This window comes from Balaenoptera borealis (genome assembly GCF_965194805.1).
Source record: "Balaenoptera borealis genome assembly, chromosome: X".
NCBI classification, from domain to species: Eukaryota; Metazoa; Chordata; class Mammalia; order Artiodactyla; family Balaenopteridae; genus Balaenoptera; species Balaenoptera borealis.
The window spans coordinates 39,495,684-39,520,563 of NC_138881.1; the positions used below are offsets into that span (position 1 = coordinate 39,495,684).

The 24,880-nt window shown below is 40.9% G+C and overlaps 2 pseudogenes across 2 annotated transcripts; one reads left to right on the forward strand and one right to left on the reverse strand.

Annotated features, from left to right (window-relative positions):
- The first annotated feature begins 5,906 nt into the window (after positions 1-5,906).
- On the forward strand, positions 5,907-6,373 carry LOC309621164 (small ribosomal subunit protein eS26 pseudogene; annotated as a pseudogene). Its single transcript has one exon. The product of its transcript is annotated as a small ribosomal subunit protein eS26 pseudogene (transcript).
- Positions 6,374-10,178: 3,805 nt separating this feature from the next.
- On the reverse strand, positions 10,179-15,230 carry LOC309621140 (protein FAM3C pseudogene; annotated as a pseudogene). Its single transcript has one exon. The product of its transcript is annotated as a protein FAM3C pseudogene (transcript).
- Positions 15,231-24,880: the final 9,650 nt, after the last annotated feature.

Genomic DNA, 24,880 nt, shown 5'->3' on the forward strand with positions numbered 1-24,880 from the left:
TAGGCCAGAAACTTTCTCAAGGCAGTAATCTGCGGCAATAGAGGGGTTCGCCACATTTGTTTCCTGTCTCTCATGGATTACTCTCCTTCTCTACCTGAAATCCAGTGTCTTAAAAAGCCTTGTTTGATATATTTTGCCTGTTTTTCAGTTCTTTCAGGGAGAAAGGTAAATCTGGACCCTGTTACTACATCTTGGTCAGAAGCAGAACTCTAACAGTGATAATTTTAAAAATTATTACTCCAACATAAAAGCGAGATCTCAAAGAGATATCTATGTTCCCACGTTCACTGCAGCATTATTCACAATAGCCAAGATATGGAAACAACCTAAGTTTCTATCAATGGATGAATGGGTAAAGATATACATATATACAATGGAATATTATTCAGCTATGAGAAAGAAGGAAACCCTGCCATTTTGTAAAAATATGGATGAACCTTGAGGGCATTATGCTAAATGTAATAAGTCAGACAGAGAAAGCAAATACTGTATGATCTCATTTATGTAGAATCTAAAAAGGTTGAACTCAAAAGAACAGATAGTAGAGTAATGGTTACCAAGGGCTTGGGGTGGAGGAAATGGGAAGATGTTGGTCAAAGGGTACAAACTTCTAGTTATAAGATGAATAAGTTCTGGGGAATCTAGTGTACAGCATGGTGATTATAGTAAAAAATGTTGTATTGTATACTTGAAATTTGCTGAGAGTCGATCTTAAATGTTTTCACCACAAAAAAGAAATGGTAATTATGTGACATGATAGAGGTGTTAGCTAACACTACAGTGGTAATCATTTTGCAATATATAAATGTATCAAATTAACATGTTGTACACATTAAACTATGCAAAGAAGAGCAAAATTGGAGAATTAAAACTACTGATTTCAAGACTTATTATAAAGTTACAATAATCAAGACAGTGTGGTATTGGTGTAAAGACAGACACACAAATCAATGGAACAGAAGGTCCAGACATAGATCTACACATATATCAACAACTGACTTTCAGCAAAGGTACAAAGGCAATTCAGTGGAGAAACAATGATCTTTTCAACAAATGGTACTGTAATAATTGGATACCCATTTGAAAAAAATGAACTTGGAGCCATACCTCACATCATAACAAAAATTAACTAGAAGTGGATTACAAAACTAAGTGAAAAGCCTAAAACTATAAAACTTCTAGAAGAAGACATAAAAGAAAACCCTTGTGACCTTGGTTTAGTAAAGATTTATTAGATATAACACCAACAGCACAATCCATTAAAAAATGAATTGATAAAATAGACTTAGTCAGAATTTAAAACTTTTGCTCTCCAAAAGGCCCTGTCAAGAGAATAAAAAGACTACCAGAATTTGGGAGAAAATATTTAGAAATAACATATCTGATAAAGGACTTATATCTAGAACATACAAGGTACTCTCAAAACTCAATAATTAGAAAACAGGCAACCATAATAAGATACTACTGTTAGGGGAACCACTGACTGAAACCGTCAGCCCTGGCCAGGCACCATAGTAACCACTTGCTTGAGTTATCTTACAGCAGGAGGTCCTGGTAAGGAATGCGGAACTAACAAGCTACCGCCAACTGGAAGAATTCGGGAAAGGTCAAAAGGAGAGAGGAGACGCCAGTCCGTCTGTCCTACCGTCCTCCCAGAATCCTTCTCGCTGGAATCCATCTTGGCTGAGCGATGCACGCGCCACCAGGAAGGACCCTGAGTCAGAATGAGTGGCCAGAGATAACCCGAAAACTAACCCCATTACCGTAAAACCCCAGACTGCAAGCCACGTGACAGAGCAGTTCTCCTGGGTTCCCTTACCCTGCTGCTCTCCGCTCGGCGCCCCTTCCCAATAAAGTCTCTTGCTTTGTCAGCACGTGTGTCTCCTTGGACAACTCATTTCCGAGTGTTAGACAAGAACCCACTCTTCGGCCCTGGAAGGGGTCCCCCTTCCTGCAACACTACTACACATCTATTAGAATGGTTAAAATTAAAAGGCTTGGTCATACCAAGTATTTGCAAAAACATGGAGGAACTAGAACTTCATACAGTGCTGGAAGGGAAAATAAAATGGTTCAATCACTTTGGAAAATAGTTTGTCAGTTACCGAAAAAGTTAAACATTGTTAAAAAGGAGACAGCAGGCCCAAAATGATGTGCTAAACCCCATGTCATCAAACCAAGACTTAATACCTAGCCTAACTGCAACCTCAACACCCCCACCCCGCCCAGGAATGTAACGTTTAGCCAGTCAACCTGGAATTACCTAGTCAGCACTGGTGAGGTAATCTCCCCTGCCCCGCCCCCCGAATAGGCCCCTTCCATTCCCCTTAGGAGGGTGACCGTCCCTGAAACAATGCATTCTTTGCTCATAATTTTCTTTTTCTGTCCCCATTTCACCTTCAAAAAGTTTACCTTTTCTACAGCTCAGCAGAGCTCCTTTCTATTTGCTAGATGAGATGCTGCCCCATTCATGGGTCATTTAATAAAGCCAATTTGATCTCTAAATTTACTCATTTTGTTGAATTTTTGTTATTTAACAATATATATCAACCATTGGATCCAGCCGTTCTACTGCTAGGTATTTACCTAAGAGAAATGAAAGCATATATTCACATATAAACCTGTACACAAATGTTCACAGCAGCTTTATCTGTAATAGGTAATATCTGGAAATAACCCAAATTTCCATCAATGTGTGAATGAATTAAACTGTGGTATATCCATACAATGGAATACTACTGAGCAATAAAATGAAATGAAATACTGGTATATGCAAAAACATGGATGAATCTCAAAATAATTATGCTGAGTGAAAGAAAGCAGACCAAAAAAAAAAATAATAATAAGTACCTACTGTATAATTCCATTTATATAAAATTCTAGAGAATGCTAACTTTTCTATAGTGACAGAAAGCAGCTAAGTGGCGCGGGGGATGTTGAAGACTAGCAGAATATGCCACCCCCAAATACTCCTCTTTGGCATAAGGATGATTTTGAGCTGCCTATTTTGAGAAATAATCACAGCAGACACAGGAGAAGCTCTGAAAACAGAAGCTATCCTTTCGTAAGGGACGTTTATATCTATAATGGAAATCTCCATTTGTAAGAATATCACCCTCTCTGCACCAGGAAGTGAGGATGGCGCAAAATCACAAGAAGCTCCTATTAATGAAGAAAGTGCTGACTTAACACCTGCAAAACAAATCTTACCCTTGTTTACCTTGCGTTTCCTGGTCATCTTCCCCTCCTCCACAACACACACCTTTCTTCTGTCTTCAGCTGAAGATGGCATTTAAGGTGGTGGCTTAGGTCACCTTGGAGAGTTACTACTTTTTTCTGGATATCTCCCATGTATACCTTCTGGGTTTTTTCTCTTGTTAATCTGTCTTTTATTACAGGGGGTCTCATCCAAGAACTCAGAACGGTAGAGGGAAAATTATTTTTCCTTCCCTACAACGGGGCTGTGTAGAGGGGAGGGATTTCAAAGGAGCGTGAGGAAATTTTGGGGGAATAGGTTCATTATATCTTGATTGGGATGATATTTCACGGGTACATAGATGTGTTAGTTTATCAGATTGTACACTTTAATATGTGCAGTTCATTGTATGACAAGAAAAAGCTCTTTTTAAAAAAAATTAGTAAGTAATACAGTAGGCACTGTGATTCTCAGACAAGAGGCTCCCCCCTAGCCAATCTTACCTAAGCTCACAATTACCATCAAACGTGCATCTCCAGCGCTGGTCATTCTGCTGAGATTTAGACCTGTTCATCTAGTTGCCTTATCAACATCTCCACTTCTCTGTCCCACAGGCACCCTAATTTTAATGTCATATGCCCAAGGCAGAATTCTTGATTCCCCCTCAAACCTGATTTTTTCCTGGTATAGTCCAGCACAATGCATGGCAACTCCACCTACCCAGCTGCCAAAATGACCCAATCCTAATTTTGACTTCTTCTTCTCCCTTATCTTCAACATCCTGAACGTGTCCTGAATCTATCCACTTCTCAGCAACCTCACAACCTCGCTGACGTTACATTAATCCAAACCAGCCATCACTTCTCTGGCAACAGCCTCCTATTCAGCCTTCTCACTGCCAAACTCACTCTTGTAGTTCACACACACACAAAGCAGCCAGAGATTTTTAAATGCAGACGTGATCTTTTCATTCTCCAGATTAAAATCTTTCAGTAACTTCTCATGCCCTTAGGATGACGTTCGAACGCTTTTACACGTGACGTGACACACACAAGGTGGTCCCTATTCTCACCTGGCTCCCCTCTGCAGTTGTCATCTCCTGCCCCTCCCCTTCTCTCTCTGCACTCTCTGGTCATAGTTCAAACTAGCGCTATCTGCCGCAGTCTGAAATGGCTTGTCAGCTCCGGTTCTGTATGCAGGGAGTGGCTTCACAACGAGAAGGAAGAACGGTGGTAGCAAGGGAGAAACAAGCAGGCAGAAGTAATTTTATCAAGTTCCTCTTTCAGTCAGCTGTTCTTGTACAGGCAAAGTAAGAAAAAGGACACACAGAGATGACTTTGGTGGAACTATTTCTAAAGGAGAATGTATTTTGTGTTTTTCACCAAGCCATCAGCCCCTCTGGATTTTAATATTATAGTGGGGTCATAACAAGCATTTCCTCTATTGTTGGCTTTATACAGAAGCAAAGCAGTTGCTCAGGAAGCTGGGAGACTGATGAATAGTTGGTTTGATGTGATTGAACCATTCACCACTTTGAGTTAAATGTGCATATTCTGTTCAAAATAGACAATGGGGAGGGGCGGTCCCCTTTTCCCTCTATAACTTGCATAACATCAGGCCTCACTGCTTAAACTAATGAGTATTTAGAAGTAAAGGCTCCTACTGATTCTAGCCAGTCATTAATTCTCTGCTTGCAGAGCCACTGTGGAGTTTTTCATCAGCCACATTTTTCAGCCGTTTCCAGTTGCTTCTGAGCAGCAGCGCTGACCCTTGGCTTCCTGTGCCATGCACCAGACACATAATGGGCTCGGCAGTCCCCTTGGAAGGAATTTTACTGGCGACCAGGAACAAATGCAAAGAAGATGCATATTCTAGTGTTAGAACTCTTAGTTTGGGGGAACTTAATTGAACACGAAATGAAAATGTTTATTTAAACCAATATATAACCTGGTAGAAGAAGGCGAGTGGGCGTGAATTCCAATTTCTTTTAAACTAATTGCACAGTCAGCGTTACCCTTTGTAATAATGATGTTTGCTCCATTATCACTCCAGGTTTATTTGCTAAATAGCTTCATTGATCTTGCCTCAGTAGGTTTTCCATTTTTACACATCACATTCTCTTGGGAACTGAAAAGCACTGTGCTTCTGAAGATGCTCAGTCAACTTGAAGAGACTCATTTTTGAGAAAGTCTTAACCTGCTTTCAACTGGAAGCAATTCAAACTTTGCCCAAACAAGTACTAGGGCAGAGACTCACTACTTGAGTATATGTTTAATATCATCATTTGGAAGCTGTCTGTCTGAAGGACCATTTACAGACCAATTCTAAAGGGTATTCAAAAATTCAGGAATCTATATACTTAACTAAAACGAATATACATATAATTGGGAACGTGACTATTCATTATTCAGTGGATTCTGAACTATGAAGCAACATAAATATTTTGTGGAAAACCCTACTGTTTCATTAAGCTACTAGTGAAGACTCCAACTGCCAACTTATAGCAAAATCAGAATGTATGGAAGAAGGGGTCAGGGAGATGAGGAACAAGTGGAAAAGGCTATGATGATGAAGCAGTCCTCACTCAAAGTAAGATAAATAAATCCAAGTTGGAAAGGCAAGAGTTTGTTTTTTTTTTTAATTTGGAGAGACTTCATTTTGTTCAATAATTCCCTACTATTTGAAAGAAGGAAGGGCAATTTAAATATCCTAAACTCCTTTTTTCGCCTCTTCGCTTCCAAGATGACCAAGAAAAGAAGGAACAATGGTCATGCCAAAAAGGGCCGCGGCCACATGCAGCCTATTCGCTGTACCAACTGTGCCCGTTGCGTGCCCAAGGATAAGGCTATTAAGAAGTTCGTCATTCGGAACATCGTAGAGGCCGCAGCCGTCAGGGACATTTCCGAAGCGAGTGTTTTCGACGCCTATGTGCTTCCCAAGCTGTATGTGAAACTGCATTACTGCGTGAGTTGTGCCATTCACAGCAAGGTAGTCAGGAATCGTTCTCGGGAAGCCCGGAAGGACCGAACACCTCCACCCCGATTTAGACCTGCTGGTGCTGCCCCACGACCTCCACCAAAGCCCATGTAAGGAGCTAAGTCCTTAAAGACTGAAGAAATACTGTTCTCTGGAAAGACAATAAAGTGGAAATTATACTTTAAAAAAAAAATAAATAAATATCCTAAACTCATGACTGAGGTATCCATAAAGCCTGGAAGCAATACAACCTCCCAAAAAACCAACTTCAAACAAAGACCGAGAATGGTATGTTTGACATTAATTGGATCAGAGGCAATACATAGACTAAAGTAGGCAAAATGTCTAAACTATTGTGATACTTAAAAGTACAATGCTCTTTATCTCCTCTCTATTGTTTAAAATTTTAACTACTTAATAAGCACTAAAGTCAACCAATAGATGCAGCAACTATGGAAAACAATATGGAGGTTCCTCAAAAAAACTAAAAATAGAGTTGCCATATGATTCAGCAATCCCACTCCTGGGCATATACCCGGACAAAACTATAATTCAAAAAGATACGTGTACCCCCCTATGTTCACAGCAGCACTATTCACAATAGCCAAGGCATGGAAACAACCTAAATGTCCATCGACAGATGAACGGATAAAGAAGATGTGATATACATACACAGTGGAATACTACTCAACCAAAAAAAGAATGACATAATGCCATTAGCAGCAACATGGATGGACCTAGAGATTATCATACTAAATGAAGTCAGAAAGAGAAAGACAAATACCATATGATATCACTTATATGTAGAATCTAAAATATGACACAAATGAACTTACCTACGAAACAGAAACAGAATCACAGACATAGAGAACAGACTTGTGGTTGCCAAGGGGGAGAGGTGGTGGGGGAGGAATGGATTGGGAGTTTGGAGTTAGCAGATGCAAAGCATTATATGCAGAATGGATAAACAACAAGGTCCTACTGTAGAGCACAGGGAACTATATTCAATATCCTGTGGTAAACCATAATGGAAAAGAATATATATGTATAACTGAGTTACTTTGCTGTACAGCAGAAACTAACACAACACTGTAAATCAACTATACTTCAATAAAAAAAAATAAATAAAGTCAACCAATAGACATATCCACATTGCTCTTCAAACGGTTAGGTCCAAACGGTTCGGTTAGGTTAAAAAGGGGGAAAAAGGCAAATAAACACTGAACATGAGTGATCTGCTGACAACATCCATACTTTACAACAGTGACTCAGCAAACCATTTAATGTGAACTTCAACAGCTTTTAATCAGTTCCTTATGCAAAGACAGGATTTGATTTGGGCTTTCAAATGACTTTATCAATCATTCCCACAGTTCCAGGAATACTGAAAAACAATGTTCTTAGTACAAAAGGTTTGCCTATATTAACCTTCAACTCACCCAGACATCCACAGGCAGCACCTGTTTTTCCATCAAAATGAGAAATATTAGCTGCTAAAAATATAAGTATATGCAAAGGTTGTGAAACTTCTTTAAAAATTATTACCCAGGAACAATGACAATAGTTGAGATTTCTCTTTTTTAGAGGAAAGAGAAGAGGCAGCTAAAAATCTAAGTGTACGCAAAGGTGGTAAAACGTTTAAAAGTTATTACCCTGGAATAATGGCAATAGTTGGGATTTCTCTTTTTCGGAGGGTAGAGGAGACACAGAAATTACGGCCATCTTCCCCACATCCCCCAAAGATTTGAGTCACAGGGTTTATTTGTGCTGAAAACCAGAGTTATCTACTGCTTGAAACCTAAGCAGACTGCATCAGCATTTCAGGACCACCTGGGACCAAGGAGGTGAGGGCTGGGAGATTTCCAGATGGATTGTAAGACAGTTCATTGATATTTACATAACGAGAATAAATGTTTTTCCTAAGATAGCATTTCCCTTCAGTGTCTTGAGACCACCAGCAAAAGAGGGAGGTACAGAAATTCTATTACATTAATAGTCTTTGTTTTTATGGCTTTGGCATTTATTAACTAGTGGGAGCTGTTTATTGGGTCATAAACTTTACTAATGGGCATATTATCTCTAAATTATAAATCTCCTTCAGTATATGGCTTAGTTATAAAAAGAATAATTATTTAAAGTGTCTGTATGACTGCAATGTATCATGTTTATCGGCATGATTCCTATAATGGCCGTTTAATTGCTAATTGTGGGCTTGTACTGTGAATAACCAGGGCAGTGACACACATCTATGTAACAGAACAAGCAGTTGTCATCCTACAAACTCAGGAGCATATCACTGGCTTGCTTCCTTTCCTTTTCTCCTCCTACTTCTCAAATGAACTATATTACAAGCCTATACAAGGGCTAAATTATCTACATATTTAAAATCTTGAGGGAAAGACAACTGACTGAAGAGTTGAATAGGTAACTGATGAATGTGTCAGCCTGAAAAGTTCCAGGAAAGTGTCATCCTTCTAAAAGCTTGCTCTTTGGGGAATGGAAAATCTTAAAGTGACAAAATGGCTTGGCACTGTCAGTTGTCTTTGAAAAAAAAAAATCAAGAAGTCAAAATTAGACTTTATGAGTAAATGGTTCTAGTATATAAATTGAGTATTCTAGTTTATTGGAAAATCCTATGGGATCTATTTTAACAATGGCACATGTGGAATTATCCTAGGTTTATATATAGAAATGGTTTATTGATGAACTTCAAATTTAAAAAATGAAGGAGCCGTTGTTGTCAAACGAATTGGTACATCTGACTGCCAAGAAGCCAGCTCATTTCTAGGCAAAACGCTGCAAATGTGGAGTGAAAGAATAAGAAGATAGAAGGGGCCCTTGAGATGTCACCAGTTCCTCTTCCTCCCCTCAGAGCAGTCCCTGAACGTCAATGTCGAGGACCCTTCTCCATAGGCCTCCATCGTCTCTGAGAACACCAGACAATTGGATTTATGATACCTAGCACCCAGCACTGAAAAATGGGGTACACTGAGACAAACTTCTCACACTGAATTCCCAGAGGTCCATGGTTATGACTTGTAATCGAATATACACTACATGACAAAAGTTCTGCTGAGACTCATAATGTATAGTCCTAGAAGAAAACTAAAAATAGGACTAGAGAAAAGCAAAAGGGAAACATGCTGTAGTCTTAGAATATTAAAACCTCTGGGGTAGGCGGTTATGTATATGTGGAGAATGAACCAAAACAGACCTCTGAAGATCTTCAGCGTTCACATCCTTAAATATTTCAGACATAATACATTTTTGGTCATACTATAATTATATACACATGCATATATTCCTAAGTTAACAAGCTAACTTCAGATATTAAAAGAGCATTAAAAACATAAACACTGCATACGTTTTAATTTCTCTCCCCAATTTTTTGTGTGTGTATGTGTTGTGAGGGAGGGTTTTTTCTTCTCATAGCTTTGTTAATTTCAGAAAAATAAATACCTTCACTCTGCAGAGGTTTAAGGATTATTTTGAAAAGGTGAGTTGCTACAAAGTTTAATTATATAAGTAATAAGCGTGTGTCAAAAAGATTTCAAAAAAAATGTTTAATAGAATCACAACTTATTGCTCTGATATAATTTGATTTTATATTTCATATATAGCTGTCAAAAGTCATTTTCTTTTTGTGTTGTAATGAATCAAATTATGTTGGATAGAAAATTACCATAAGAGTCTAGGTATTAATAAATCATATGTATAATAAGAATGCTCAACGTTTCTTTAAATGGCATTTTTAATAGTGCTGGTACATCAGCAATATAATATGATGTTCTGAAAAACTGAAATGACAAAAGGAGATTAATTTTGGAATATGGATTTTAATTCAATATGAACCTTGTTTTTTTTGTTTTTAATGGAATCATATCTACTGAAATAAACTTGGCAAAATTAGAGCAGGAAATCAGGAAATCAAAGGGAGTTAACCCAAACTGCATGGTTACTCATCCTCCAAGCCAAACACATCCTTTAAAAGGTTTAAATAGTAAATGCGTTTCACAGGAATAGGTGATGGCATCCCAAGCCACTCATCTTCACATCTCCGGGAAAAAAACCCAAAGATGGATATAATTAGAACTACATTTCAAAGTGCAGCTTTGTAAATGCAACATCAAATTGTTCCCTGTCAAGCTCTTGGCTAAGCAGTTTATTTCCAAAGCAGATATTTCTACCATCGACTTTCAGATCATAAGGACCCTGTGGTAGATTGGATTCTTGCCCTCAATCCTTCGTCCTTCCCTGTATTAGAATTATACACTGTGCTCTCTGCCATGTGAATTTGCAGAACCTCCTATGGAGTCCTTTTGCCTGCCCCTTTGACATAAATTTGACCACATGGCTGGCTTTGGCCTATGTAATCTTAGCAGATATACCACAGCCAGAGGCCCTAATGTGCTGGCATGATTTGGCTTGGCCCTCTGTGCCTCTGCCATCACCATGAGAAGAACATGGCCCAAGATGCTGCTGGTCCCAGAACGACACAGGTGGAGAAAGCCCAGCTGGAGCCAAGCCCAGCAGATCTACGGGCCCATGGACAAGAAAAATAAACATCTGCTGTTGTGAACTACTGAAATTTGGGGGGGTTGTTATGCAGCATTACTGCAGTGATAGCGCCTCCTATACTTTATTAAGAACTCAATTTTTAAAATCCAGACTGCTAGCGTATTATACTGGTTGCTTGGTTACTGTTTCTTCAATCTAACAATGAAATGAGCACTAGATCATTCCAGGTATGTTCTTGGGGATAAGCTACTTTACATACGTGTGTATAAATACATATACACATATGCTTTATATATATATATAGTATATATGATACATATATATGTGTATATATTTGCTAATTTCAGAAAAATAAATACCTTCACTCTAAAGAGGTTTAAGAATTATTTTGATAAGGTGGGTTGCAACAAAATGTAATTATATAAGTAACATCAAGGAGATTTCAGAAATCTTGTATATATAAATCTATACACACATACACATACACACTTTTTACTTATGCTGCGATGGTGAATTAATATTAATATCAATGGTGGGGGGGGGGTGAGTCCATAACTACGGCTGCTTTTATTTCTACTGTCAAGGTTAATTGTTGCATATAAGAGGTGTTAAATCTTTCCTAGTGCCAAATTAGTATCCAGAGTCACAAGATGTCACAGAAACACAGGAAAGGGCTCAATAATTCTATGTGATGGAGTTGTGGAAGCAACCTGAGTCAGTGATATTTCACTTGGGCTTTATGGGATGAGGAGCAGTTCAGCAGGCGGTTAAAGTGATGAAAGGTGCTCTAGGCATAGCGAACAGCATAAGCAAAGGCCTGGAGACCTAAAAATCTATTTTCAAGAAAGGGTGACTAGCCCAGCGGGTTTGGGGTACACGGTACAAAGGGGCAAGAGAGGCAGCTGGAAGGAAAAGGTGGGGCCGAACTTGAGGGCTTCTGTGCTAGTTTATACTTTACGCTGTGGCTAGGGAAAGGCACTGGTGGGTCTCAGTGAAATCGGATTGGAAGTTTATTAGATAACTCATTGGATGTATGAAGAATGAAATGAAGGTGGAAAATCACTCTGGAGGTTACTGCAATAATCCTGGGGAGAGATGACTGTGCCATAACCAGGGCAGCTGAGCCTGGGATGAACAAGGGCTACATCTGAAAGGTTTTGCTGCAGTAGAACATACAATACCTGGAAGGTGACTGATGTGAAGTGGTGATAAAAGAAGGGGGTCATGTTATGGGTTGAACTGTGTCCCCTCAAAAAAGATATGTTGAAGCCCTAACCCCCTGATATCTCAGAATGTGACCTTATTTGGAAATAAGGTCATTGCAGATATAATTAGCTAAGATGCAGTCATACTGGAGTAGGGTAGACCCCTTAACTCAATATGACTGGTGACCTTATAAACTAATACAGATAAGGATGGTTCTAAGACTTCTAAATTTAGTCACAGCTGACGATGTCTGTATTAGTTTCCTAGGGCTGCCATAACAAATTACCACAAACTGAGAGGCTTAAAGCAACAAAATTTATTCTGTCACCGTGCAGGAGGCCAGATGTCCAAAATCCAGGTGTTGGCAGGGCTGGTTCTTTCTGGAGGCTCTAAGGGAGACTGTCCCATGCTCCTCTCCTAGCTTCTGGTGGTTGATGGCTATCCTTTGAGTTCCTTGGCTTGTAGATACATCACCCCAATCTCTGCCTATATCTTGTTCTGTGTGTGTGTGTGTGTCTGGCTTCACATGGCCTTCTTATAATAACACCAATTACTGGATTTAGGGGCCACTCTAATCCAGTATGACCTCATCTTAACTTTTAGTAGATGTTTTAATTATATCTGCAAAGACCCTATTTCCAAATAAGTTCACATTCTGAGGTTCTGGGTAGACATTAATTCGTGCGGGATAATGTTCAACCCAGGGCAACATTACAAGCAAAATAAGGAAAGCAAGAAGAAGAAGAGTTTTAAACATTTTTAACTGGGAAAATAAGGATCAGAGGGAGAAACTAAGTTCAATTTTGGGCATTTTTATTTGAGGTACCCATAGTACATCAAAGTAAAGATTCTGGTAAACACCTGGAAATAGGGTTCTGTATAGCACAGACCTAGAGTCCAGAACTGTGCAAAGATGTGGAAGTCACTTAAATATGGGTGATATGTAAAACTATGGTAATTAATAACACTAATGCAGAATCAGAAGAGCACCAAGAACCGGCATCTGTAACTAAAGCATAAAGCCTTAGTTTAAGAGATGATTTATGATGATGATGAACTAATAGCAGACTTTTTCAGGATTATAGGCATCATAATTACCTAGTAGTGATGATGATGATGATGATGATAATACTAAATTTATTGGATATTTACTATACGACAGGTATTCTTTTAAGCGTTTTACAAGTATTGAGCTATTTAATTACTGCAGTTTAAAAAATTAATAAACAGAAACTTCAATTAAATAGAGCCAGGAGACCAGAAGGGGAAGCTTTCATGCCCTGCAATGATAGCAGAGCACAACAGGAAGAAAAAGACTCCTCTTCTTTCCTGGTAAGGACTCAGCCAATGAAAAGCCATGGACTCTTTATTATCGCTCTCCCAACTTCCTTTTCCTCTCTATAAAAGTGTTCTCCTTCCTTTGCCATGAAGGAACTTGCACATGGCTTACCATGGTTGCAGACCCCAAAATGCAGTTCTCTGCTGATCCCAAATAAATCCATCTTTGCTGGAGAAATATCTGGCAGTCTATTTATTTTTAGGTCAACAGCAGAAAACCCTAAGAGGTAGGTATTATTATGATACCCATCCACAGGAAAGGAAACTGAGTCAAGGGAAGGGTTAAGTAGCTTGTCCAAAGTCAAACTGCCGGTAAGTGGAGTAGGCTGGACCGCAACCCAGTATTAGGGCTCCAGAGCTCTGCTTATCTGCTGGGCTACCCTCCAAAACCCAGGAAAGGAGTGGGCCTATTCAGAAGCAGCTGGCTCTCATCCGACATGGCTATATTTGGTCCTACCGCTTTCAACAAGAAAAGTTAAGTGATTCTTGAAGTAACACTACACTTCTCTTTCAAGAATGCCTCCTGTTGGATGCTGGAGCTTGAGCCCAAACTGCCAACCAGCTGTGTAAAGAAGGAAATGACCATTCAGATGGATGATGGCTAAACCAACTCCTAGGGCGTGTTCTGTGCAATTCATGCTACATGGAACTTAGTGAAATATGCTTCCTATGCCCAAAAGCAGTAAATCGTTGTGCGTCTGTGTGTGTGCATATACAAAATGTGTGTGTATTTCATGTGTGTGTATAGGTATATATACATGTACACACACACATATATATCTTTTTTTAGCCCAATATCTTTTTAATTTAAAAGATACTATCATCAAAAGGCCATATATAATATATATATATATATATATATACATAAAACAGTCTCCTCCCTAAAATCCACGTTATTCCATGATAGATTTTCACAGCGACTACTATATATATCAATATATTTTTCAAATCTGTTCAGTTATCCTTTGGGTAATGCTTTTAGAATTAAAAGATGCCATTATCATCGCAGTCTGAACATTGTACCATTAGGGAGATGTGCTTAGAAATGGTTCAGTGATTTGCTCATTATGATGACTATTTACAAAGATGTCTATTTACATTAGCAATAAATAATCCTGATATCAAAAGAGATAATGGTCATGCACACACCGAGATGGCTGCATGCTCTTAAAATATTTACATGTAGTTTCTCGGTTAGGGCTTTCCCATTAGCAAGTGAAAGTGTGCTCCCTTCAATTTTCTCCACATCGGTCTGGCTTCTGGGGGATGCATCCTTCCATTTCTACAACTTCAGGCCATCCTTCATATTTGTTTGTGTCTTTATTGTTCTTTATGTGCTATTCAAAAGGGCTTTTTGTCTTAATGCCTTATCCACCACGGAAGACCTAGTTGTCTCTAAAACCAAGATGAGTAATAGATGTACTCCCCAATTCAGCAATGAGCTGCCGGGCCTCATCATTAAGTTTGGTTGCTCCATCATCATATGTTCCCATTAAGACTATTGTTTCATCTTGTATGGTCTGCAGAAACTCAATAAATGGGGCCACATTTCCTCCCCACATGTCAAAATATCTGGTGTCTATTAGATCTCCTGTTTTTCCATTTACCAAGGCAACACTGATCCCTCTTGCAACATTATTCTTAACACCACTCATTAAAACCTTGTCCTCCAGGCAGATTTTGGGTCCCACCACATTGGCTGCTCCACTTGCCATTTTAAAAGCAAAATGCTTCTCAGGGCAAGCTTTTGAGATCCCACATTTATACCTGGGAGGTTTTGTAGAACGTGCAACTGCGTCCAATGCTGACCTTGCAAATAGATTTCCTAAACTTGCATCCATTTTTATTTCAAATACTTGAGAAATAACATAGAATGTCAGCAAAAATACTGCCACGGCTACCACCAACTTTGCAGCACCTGCTACCCTCATGTTTGGTTTTTCGGCCTATGGCACTTTTCATTAAATAAGCTCCTCCAGCTTAGAAGACACTAAAGCTTTACAAGTGAGCCAAGACCGCCCTCCACAGAGTTCAAATGCAACGTACAACTCCATCCCCGCCTCTTAAGAGCACTCGGCCCCCGTTTTCCGACCCGAGCTGGAGCCCCCGCGCGCCCCACGTGCCAGCCGCTGGCCGGAGCGCCAGGCGCCGCGCCGCCCCGCCCTCCGTGGAGCCGGAGGACTGCTACATATCTCTTTTTAATCAATGAAGTCTGAGATCAATAGTCATTCAATTCGACTATTCAACATGTCCTCAAAAATTTCATTATAAAACTTAAAGCAATTTTCACTCAAGTGGTACAGTAGTCCCTCAGTATCTTTATTGGTTCTAAGACCCCCTGCGGATACGAAAATCTGAGGATGCTCAAGCCCCTCACATAAAACGGTGTAGTATTTGCATATAACCTATGCACATCCTCCTGTATACTTTAAATCATCTCTAGATTACTTATAATACCTAATACAATGTAAATGCTATGTAAATAGTTGCAAATACAATATAAGTACTATGTAAATAGTTGGTGTGTGGCAAATTCAAGTTTTGCTTTTTGGAACTCCCTGGAATTTTTTTTCCAAATACTGTTGATCCATGGTTGGTTGAATCTGTGAATGCAGAACCCACGCATATGGAGGGCTGACTTTATTTTTAAATTTTACCATGTTATAGAAGAATATAGAACAAATATATACATTCAGAATCACTATTCCCTGATAGGTTTTTTTAAACACAAGTTTTCAATACAAAAAGAAATACATTATGCAGCTCATAACATTACAATGAAATTATTTGGGGAAAGGATTCTCTCATGAAACAGGTCAACACTAGAAGATCCTTCCTCATACCTTATTAGGCAGCAAAAGTTTTGGTTTGTTTGGTTTTTTGTTTGTTTGTTTTTTGAGCAAGGAATCATGATTTAAATCCTAACAACAAAAGAAAAAGAAATAGAAGAACTTATACTGGAATAATGATAACTCAAGAATTTGGAGATGAGAATTAAATTTATTAGCAACAAGCCAAACCTGGGTAAATGAAACTCAAGTAAATACCCCGAGATTTGAAATTAAGGATAATTTAAGATGAAAAAATAACGTAGGGGAGCAAAATCTGCCACCCCAAAATGTGTCTCTCTGGCATGAAGATTATTTTAAGTTGATTATTTTTTTTTATTGGGGTATAGTTGTTTTACAATGTTGTGTTAGTTTCTACTGTACAGCGAAGTGGAGTTCCCTGTGCTATACAGCAGGTTCTCATTAGTTATCTATTTTATACATATTAGTGTAAATATGTCAATCCCAGTCTCCCAATTCATCCCACCCCCCCCCCCCCTTTCCCCCTTGGGTGTCCATACGTTTGCTCTCCATACCAGTGTCTCTATTTCTGCTTTGCAAACCAGTTCATCTGTACCTAGAGACTGTCATATAGAGTTGATTATTTTTAAGAAACAAAAGACTCAGGAGGCACTCTTACCTCCCCCTTAACTGCCTAAAAGAATTTAGATACAGGGCCGGTACCAAGAATGGAGCTATCACCGTAGATAACTACATGTGAGGTAGACAGGGAGGAAGCTAGCAAAGTCTGTTTGTTAAAATTCCTCACCGTGTCCCATTGTTTCTGCATGGCCCTGCAAACATTTATTTACCAAACATTTGCTCTTTTCATCTTCCTGTGAATTGCTTTCCTTCCCTTTGCAGTCCCAGACCCCTAGCCCCTTCTCCTTAGCCCCTTAGTCAAGAATGACAGATAAACCTCATTTTGCCTGACTGTCTTTGGAATCTCCCATGTTTACATGGATTCCCTATACATACGTACTAAATTTTGGTTTTTTCTCCTGTTAATCTGTCTTAATCTCATTTTAATTATTCAACCAGCCAAAAGAACATAGAAGGGCTGGGGGGGGGGAAATTATCCCCCCCCCCAAAAAAAAGTAACAATAATGCATTTCTTTTAATCCTGATCACTTTAAATCCCATGGCTCACACAATACCTTCCTGAGTGCTCCAGCCCCCCTATGCTCTCTCTCTAAAATCAATACCACTTCCCTCAAATTTATTTCCCTTTGTCACTTTTCTCCAGGTTCTAGGTGGGAGTGACTGTTTCTGCCTAAATAACTGATAAATGCCACAGGCATATTTGCAGTGCTTGAGGAACCCAAGGTCTGTACATTGGCAATACGATATGGTGATTTATAATAAGAAATATATATTTGGTTTTTGTCCCCATTTCTGGCACAGAGTTCTTAAAACTCTTAGAATTTCCTAAGTGATGAGAGCGATAAGGTCTCTTCTGTTACGTTAATGAAACATTATTGAAAGGCACCAGGATGGGGGCTGGTTGTCAGTGGAGCCAACCACGTGATTAGAGGGTTGGAACTTTCAGTCCCCAGCCTCCACTCCCCATCCCCACACCTCCGGGAGGGGAGAGGGGCGGGAATTTGAGTTTATTCACCAACGGCCAATGATTTAATCAATCGTGTCTATATAAAGAAGGCCCTGTGAACACCAAAAATGACGGAGTTCGGAGAGCTTCTGAGTTGGCAAACACGTGGAGATGTGGGGAGAGTGGTGAGCCCAGGGAGGGCATGGAAGCTCTGTGCCCTTTCCCCACACCTTGCCCTATGCATCAATTCTATCGGGCTGTTCCTGAGTTGTAGCCTTTTATCATAAACCAGTGATCTAGTAAGTAAAATGTTTCTCTGAGTTCTGTGAGCCGCTCCTCCCAAGGAGGAGGTCATGGGAACCTCCAATCCACAGCCAGTTGGTCAGAAGCACAGGCGACAATCTGGACTTGTGAATGGCATCTGAAGGAGGGGAGGTAGTCTTGTGGAACTGAGCCCGTAACCTGTGGGATCTGAGGTTATCTCCAGGTAGATAGTGCCAGAACTGAGTTGACTTGCAGGACACTCAGCTGCTGTTGAGAATTGCTTGGTACGGGGGAAAAATACACACTGGAATTGGTACCAGAATTGTAGCTAGCTCCCAGTTTTAGGGAGATTTTCACAGGTACTCGTTTAAATGAACTAACAGGAATCAAACTGGGATCTAAAGGAAGGAGGAAGCAGGAGACAAGAGTTAAGAAACTCAGGGGGATGGGGCATCGATAAAGTAGAGGGAAAAAGTATCTTCCTCATAATTTTGCCTGTAATTGGGTCCACCTAAAGGAATCACATGGCCAATCTCTTTGTAAAATAAAGAGGTCTTTGCTAACATGAGAAATCCCCTCACTACCACTGCCTAATTGTTCTAATAAATCTGCAAATGCTCCAAACGTTACATAATATTTATGACTGGGCAGTGAGTTAAAATATTCTTTGTCCTCACTGACCTTTTATTCATCCCACACTACAAACTTCGAAGGAAACTCCAGATCATATTGTTTCCCAGCAGTGCACATAAATTTTAAGCGGAAATAACTGCATGGTGATTTTATAACAGGTGAGCTCATCCACAGCAGTCAGTCCCTCCTGTTCTAGACGAGGACGAGCCTGCTTGTATTTCTGTAAAACACCCCGCCTAAAGGTGCATGATCAGCACCTTAAATATCTGTGTGTATCAGGTTCTGCCAGCACCTCTCCTGATCCTCTCACCCTTTCCACTTTGGCGCACACCAACCTAACTTCCAGCCATCAGCACCTGCATTCCTTCTCCTGAGAGCTTCCCTTTGGCCTCTGAGGCCTGATTTGGCTGTCCCTGTGACATGCCACAAGTGCTTGGGAATTCATTATTTTCCCCCACTTCGGGAGCAGCTCTCAAACAATGACAGGAGTTGATGGATGGGATAACGCTGAGGTACCTATCAGCCACTGGATCCCTGTGTTTCCCAGAGGCATTACGCTCCAGTCATTCACATTTTTACTGGTTTGATAATATGCCCTGTATTAACTCCTTCTCTTCCATTTCTCACTTCCTTGCTCCCTTGCTAGTTACTCCCTTCACTTCGTCCAAAAAACTATTTATACTCAAATCCTTGTCTCCGAGTCAGCTTCCAGAGGAAGTCAAAGATACTATGCCATTTTGCATTTTTCAAAATTAATAAAATGTCTATGAAAGTCACAGTATGGCTCGGAACAAAGCAACTTCTTGACAAACTGTGGATGGATCCAGAGTCTCCAATGTGACTTCCAGGTAATTCCAGAGACAGTACCCAAATCTCAAAACAAAATTCAGTTTAATCTGGAGCATAAACAGTATGTGCCACGTAGCATTTTCTGGAAGAAGGAAGAACTATGAAATGCAGAGTGAAATTCAGCAATAATGCAAAATCATGACTCTAAAATGGCTGGAAATCATTGTCTGCAAGAGGGCCCCATGACAGTTTTCAATCTGGCTGTCACTAGAGCTACTTAAGATGTCAGAGAAGTTGGCAATAAATTACTTATTCATCAATGGTGAAAAAAAATGTAGCTGCCGATCTGTAAAACCACATATCCTTGAAATGGGAAGCAAAGATGGCACTGGATGGAAACCCAGTAAACAGCAGCTGCCCAGTGAGAACAGCAAAGCTGTGTGTGAGCTCATAGGCCCTGGATTTATTTGCTTTGACATTTTTAAAAGGAAATTTAATTGGATTATGTCTCCTTCTAGTTTAAAATTTTCTACTGTAGTACTGGCCACCAGATGCATGCGGGGAAAAGATCGGGAGCCAATTAAATTCCACGCTTCACTGAAACAAGGTTATTTTTATTCGTCCCAAATGTAAGGCTGATAGAGTCATGTTAGTGATTTCACTCTGTTACTCCCCCTCTGCTCAATCAAAAAAAGGATGTTTTTATCCATGAATTTGTAGAAAAATCCAGTACTGTGTATGGAATTGAAATTGTGGTTTTCTTGGATTTTCTTCCTTCTACTAGGTTGACATGACCTTGGAAATAATCAAATTAAGTTGACAGAAATCATAAAAACAATTAAATTTCAGTAAAACCAAAATGAAATTAATTTGGGGAAGAAATTTTACAGATACTTGTTGAGATAATCAAGAGCATTCTGATGACATAAGGAAAAGCTCAAAACCAGGAGATTCGCTTATATGCCTATCCATTTCTGTCTTTACTGTAATGCCAATATTTCACAATTGCTTCTCTTTGCTCTAGACAGAGCTTCAGTAGAATTGTCATCTGTGTGGCTGCAGCTAAAACACAGTTGTAACTTTTAAACAAGAAACCTTTCCTTGAAATTGCATTACGGGGCAAGTAAAGTTTTCAAGGAGACATGGATAATTTTTAGCTTTAGTGATAGGCTTATTCATACAACTCAAGTAGACATCATCCAAACCTTTAAATCACAGTAGATTCTGGAAGTTTCCTACTAGGTCACTGCTTTGTGTTACGTAATCAGTATGTGTTTACCAGTTATTTTTTTAAGTCTTACGAGAATGATTAATAATCTTTTATTTCAACTGTTAAACTCAACCTGAAATATTAGACATAACTTTGCTTACTTAAAGAGTTGGCACTAGCCCCTAACTATATAATCCTGACCTTTAGGAATGCCTTTGAGTCTCAGCTTCCTATCTATAAATTGGGAATGATACTTATTCTCACAAAATGGTTGGGACAATAAAATGTCACAGGGTATTCCACCCTCTAAATACCAAAAGGAGATCCTCGACAAGTGGGGTGCCCAAAGATATATCCCAAGGTGTACCCCACTGTCCCCTACTCCCCAGTGCCAAGGCTATATGTCATCCTGTTGTGACAAGAGGAAACTTTAGAGCCAATTGTTAATGCTTCTGCAGTTCTAGTGCTCGTAAAATGAAGCCACATTCAATTTTTCTCAGAAACGTCAAAGGATAAGATGCCAGTCACACAGTGCAAGTTATAAAGTTTATATGAGAACCGATTTAGTGTTAGTTTTTAAAACGTGACTTCTGAGATTAACCAGGCAGGCTCTAAACAGCGGGACCTCTTTTGCCAGTTTTACAGCTACCATCTGTGAGCAAGCACAATAGAATGGAATTGGGGTCTCTAGGCCGTGACAGCACCAGGGCAACATGCTGAGACCACAGATAGTCACATAATGGAGTGAGAATTAACTTACAGCCCCAGTGGCTCACCATGGGCTGCTGTGGAGGTCAGGCAGAGGCCCGGCCAAGGGAGCTCCTGAGAATCCAGGCTACAGGCCACAGTCAACAATCCTGGTGGGTGACAGTCAGCTCCCACCCATCCACATAGGGAAACCTCTCACCAAATCAAAGCTGGACTCGCTACAACCACAGTCCTCTCTGTGAATTTTGCTTCTTTGTTGTTGATCCGCAGGCCTACTAGCTGATGCCATGTAACAATCACACGTAGGTGGAGCCCCATCGGAGTCAGAGGGACCAGTCCTAACATCCAGCAGACCCAGCTTCAGGAGCTGTTAGTCTTAAAAGCTGGCTGTGAGGCTTGCTCACTGGAGCCCAAGTCTTTACTCTGGTAACAGACTGTACTGGCTCATCCTCCATTTGCCCCTCAAGATCCATTTTTTGCCCTTCTCACCAAGCTCTCTGCCCTGGGAGGCTGACCTCTGTGGACTGCATCACTTCTCGAGCCTCCTTGGCTCTCTGGCTTCCGAACGGGTCCAGCCAATGGGAAGCAGCGAGGGTTCAGGGTATTGATTCCACTTCCCCTCTGCCTGCCCCCTCCCTGCCCAACCACGCTTTGGCAGTGGCTACGCTCCTCTACCTGCTGCCACTGCTCCGGCTCCTCTACTGGGCTCCAGTAATACCAGTCCCTCCCTGCTTCTCCAGACCTAGGGATGGTAAAGGCTTCCCACTCTAGCTAGGCCCTGGGCACTCCACCGCCCTGACTGGTTCCCTTAACCCTACCCTCTCCTCTGTCAATAGTCCCTGCCTTAAATCCATATCCCGACTCCTCTGAGTGGGCCGTGTGTCTCCTGCTAGAACCTCACTGGTATAGGGACCCAGCCTGCTCTGTCCCCTGGGCGCGGCTGAAGGCGTGGTTCAAGCCTGCTGGCTGGCCCCCTCTGGTCGCTGAATAGCGCTAACTTCAGGATCCCCACCACTGTGCTCCCTGTTTTGGAGAGACCCCCTGCTAGAACTCCCTGACGCGCTGCCCTTCCAATCCCAAGTACTGTGTACCAGACCACCCCCCTACTCAGCCTGTGGTTGGCTAAAGCCCATGGTCCTGTCCCTCTTTTTTTTTTTTTTTTTTTTTTGTCCATTCCTGCTTCCATTCACTGTAGTTAATCAAGCTAGGGAAGCTGTCCCAAATCTCCACCCCTACCATCCATCCTATCCATTAATGCTGATGCAAACAGAATTGGTGTTGAATCTGGTACTGAGACCTGCTCAGCTTTCATCAGCTAAGCAGTCTCTTTTCATTTTTCAGTAAGATCCCTAGTTCAGGGAAGAGAGCCTGTTGAGGACAACATTCAGCCCAAGAGTAAGGACACCCAGGTTCCGAGTGGAGGCTGGTAACTTCTGGAACTTCAGCCAGAGACAGCCTGTCCAGCTCATACACTGGAGGAAGCACGCAGCCGCCCCTCTGCTGGCCTCCACGTGGGCCATACTTCCACGCAGGAGCTCAGCCTGCCATTCCTTGTTCTCAACAGAGCTTTAATCTGTCACGTCACATTCAAGGCTGGGTCACTTTCACAACCTGGTGGATCTTGTTCTGAAGTCCCACATATGATTTTTGGGCTACAGCAGACTCCCTAACTGTTGGCAATCCCCAAAGCTCGAAGTGAGAGGTTTTCTTTGCCCAACTGGGCCCCACAGACCTACGCATCTGGTCCAACTCCTCTACCACTTCCTCTTCTGCCATAATCACGGCCTCTTCTGGCATAACCAGTTTCTTGTCAGTTCCCTGCCACGGGTGAAAGCTCAGACAGTAATAGAGGAGCAGGTGTGTGGAGAAGGCTGTGCCACAGGCCAGGCCTCCAGTTCAGACCAAGAATAATCAAGAGTGGTTGGTTGCCAAGACATGATATACCATCCAGAATCCCCTTGAGGAAGGACTTGGTGGCCCAGTTGATGGGAGACCCCTTCAGGGATTACCTCAGCTACAGAGCTGTGTTGGCTGCAAAGAGCCACGTTACCCCAGGTCATACCCCTTTCTAAACCAACCCACAGGGATAAAGTCCAGGCCATTTTGGCCGAACTCAGGACAGCTCTGAAAGGCCATTCTAGCTCCAGAGTTCCCTTCGGACCAGCCAAGGCTGTCTTTGGACCTGCATCGAAGCTCAACTTCTCCCTCTGCCCACTCCTATGTCCCTCCCCTCCCTTCCACAGGTATTGATCCCAAGGACACTCCCAAATAAATATACTGCACATTAAACTCCATCTGCTTCCTGGAGAACCCAACCTGTGACAGGCTCTGACCCAGAGTGTCTCAGGGCATTATTAGATATTAACATTTAAGTACACTTACATGGTTCAGGAGATACTATACTTTTCATTACTCATTCTACTCTCTGAACTATGCAATATTACGCTCAACCCATTCACACTAAATATTTTCACATAGATTACAGACTCACTGATACCATTCCCAAGCTATCTTATATCCTCTTTAATGGAACGATAGCAAGCTCAGGAGTACCAGAGTGCTTCAGACTCTGGAATTTAGTTAAGTTCTCATTATTGGTTAAATTGATCAGGTACCATTTTATAACTATGTTCTTCCTTTATTTGAAAAAAACTGGCTGAAAAAGAACGGCCCCATCCAAATGTCTCCCACAGACTGAACTGCTTCTAGGCTTGGTCATCAGAATTGACAAGAGACCCTAAGACTAAAGTTCTTCTCACCATAAATGAGTAACAGTTGAAAGAGCTGACTTACTGCTAAAGCACAGGCCCTATCTGATGCTACATTGCTGTTCTGTAGCTGTTCTGACTCTTACGTTTAACGACAGAATCACTGATCTTAGTCTTGGAAGTTGACTCCTCAAGGCCCAGCCCACTGACTTGAGGACGTAAGGCATCTCCATTTTAGAACAACAGTAATAGCTAACATTTAAGCCGTTACTATGGGACAGGTACTGTGATAAGTGTCTCACGTGTATCAATTCAATCCTTACAAGCAACCTGACAGAAGCGCTACTTTTATCTCCATTTTTGAGATGGGGCAATGTGAAAGGTTGAATAACTTACACAGTCACCCAGTGAGTCAATCATAGAGCTAAGGATTTGAGTTCAGCTTCATGTGATTCCAGACCTTGTGCTCCACACTATCTCTCTAAAGAACCTGAGGTCCATGGCTCAGTAACTGCCCCAGTTGACAGAGTAGGTAAGAGATGAAATGGGGGAGGGGTGGCTAAAGGGAAAGTGGATCTCTGGCCTTTCCACGCACTGACTCCTCTTCCAATATGGGTGGTGATTCTTTTGTAGGTCCTTAAGTCAATTTAATGGGTAATGAACTATATTCAAAAGAAAGAAAGAAGGCGGGAGGAGAGAAAAGAAAAGAGAAAGGAAAGAAAAAATATCATACATCATCACATGCAGTTAGAATAGTATTGTTTCATGAGACGTTTGGGCCATTGTATATGTGCATGCTGGGTTGCTAGGGAAAAACGTCTTTCTTACTGTAGGTTGTAGTACCAAAAGGTAATTAAATTTCATTCAAGCTCAATAGTCATCAGGAAGATAAAAATTCAAGTAACAAGATACCACATGTTTTCAAAGGCAAAAATGTAAGAATAACTTGAATGCCTA